General features: G+C 42.4%; 1 pseudogene; it reads left to right on the plus strand.

The window, feature by feature from the left end:
* Nucleotides 1-501: 501 nt before the first annotated feature.
* On the plus strand, nucleotides 502-1,158 carry LOC115128869 (V-type proton ATPase subunit B-like; annotated as a pseudogene).
* The last annotated feature ends 895 nt before the right edge of the window (nucleotides 1,159-2,053 follow it).

Consider the following 2,053-nt stretch of genomic DNA (forward strand, 5'->3'; position numbering starts at 1 on the left):
GAAACTGATGTAGTGCTCACAGGCACCTAGACATAGACCAGATCCCACAAAAACCCAGTGGGAAAAGGCTGCCTAAATATGATCCCCAACGATAGACAGCTGGCTCTGATTGAGAACCATACCAGGCCAACATAGAAATGAAAAAACTATACTACCCACCCTAGTCACACCCCGACCTAACCAAAATAGAGAATAAAAAGGATCTCTAAGGTCAGGGCGTGACAAGGGGACTCTTCTCTATGGTCACCTCTTGGCAGTTAAGGACTTGGTAATGGTTGGATTGGGGGTCACTTGTTTTTAAATTATTATAACATTTGGTGGCTCTTTTTTAGATATTAATCAGAAGATTAGGGTGTGTAGGATATACAGTATATGTGATCTTATGTTCGATAATTTGGTAGGAATCCAATTTGACTTTTGCTCAGGACATTGTGTTCACTGAGAAAGTGCAGTAATCTGCTGTTCATGATGGCGCAGAATATTTCCTCTCTCTAGATCTATCCTCCCATCAACATTCTGCCGTCTCTCTCTCGTATGATGAAGTCAGCCATGAACAGGGATGAAACGCGAAGACCACTTGGATGTCTCCAACCAGCTGGCACACACGCACACGCACACAAACGCACACACCCGCACAAATACGCACACACACACACACACACACACACACACACACACACACACACACACACACACACACACACACACACACACACACACACACACACACACACTGCTCAACAACGTTCAACACTTCTGCTAGGAAAATCTGTGATTGTGTACGTGTGTTTGTATATATAGTTTGTGTGTTATGCGATAGGTAAGGATGTGCAGGCGATGAAGGCTGGAAAAGAAGTTTGAAAAGAACTTCATCGCCAAGGGTACACTGGTGTGTAGGGGAGGGGGTTGGGGCTGTGTGTGTGTTTTTATAACATCTCATTTCATTCTCTCTGTTCTAGGAGCCTATGAGAACAGGACTGTGTTTGAGACGCTGGACATCAGCTGGCAGCTGATGAGAATCTTCCCCAAAGAGATGCTGAAGAGAATCCCTCAGAGCATCCTGGCAGAGCTCTACCCCCGCTTGAAGTATTGATGACAACATAGAGAGGCACAGTGACTTACACACCACTCAAGCCCTTCCCTCTTGTCTCTCTCTCTCTCTCTCTCTCTCTCTATATATATATATATATATATATATATATATATATATATGGGTGTTTCTGTTCTAACATTGACATTTCTTTTCTGTCTGTATCGTAATGACTAGTACTGATACTGTCACTCCAGCAGACTCCACTATGCTATGTTTCTGCACACACACAGACAACATCTTGCCCTCACCCTTAAGCCTGTATGAACCAGAGAAGTAGGATAAGCACATGAGGGAGATGTTAGTGTCTAAGCCAGAGAGATTCTCTCTGACCAGCAGAGCCAAGTAGCCTGGTACTAGGACCTGGAATTTTCCCTGGTCAGATCACATGGTTAGGAAAACCTCCTGGTACTAGTTGTTGGATGTACTGGATGGATGAATGGATAGATGAATTGATGGTCGGTGAATGGTGTGTCAGAAGTCAGAGGGATGGTGTGGTGTGTATTTAAGATGATATGTAGATACACTGTAGATCAGTGATGATGCAGTGATGATGCATGTGCATGACAGATGAGATTACGCCGAACAGCACGTTTCACACGTTTCATTTTTTGGACATTTTCAATGGTCTTTTGTTATGACCAGATTGTTGCCTGTGTGTTGTTGCTGCTGGTATGTTTTGAAGAGATTAGTGCTGTTTTTGCAGTGTCAATCCAAATGCTTAAACTTACTTTTGTATATGAACTAAAATCAGACACGCAACTAAACAGATGCCTGTTGTTATTCCTGACTATTTAACTATATGTGCCATCTATATATTTCTCTATATTGTGTGTGATATTGTAGCTGCACCTTCAACATGCACATTGTGGTTTAGTAATGACGATGTCTTGTTATTTACAGTGAAGACTCCTGGAGCAGATGGATATATTTCTGTTTGTTTCTCTATATTCTTTGGAATAT

This window comes from Oncorhynchus nerka, linkage group LG4 (assembly GCF_034236695.1).
Source record: "Oncorhynchus nerka isolate Pitt River linkage group LG4, Oner_Uvic_2.0, whole genome shotgun sequence".
Lineage (NCBI taxonomy): Eukaryota > Metazoa > Chordata > Actinopteri > Salmoniformes > Salmonidae > Oncorhynchus > Oncorhynchus nerka.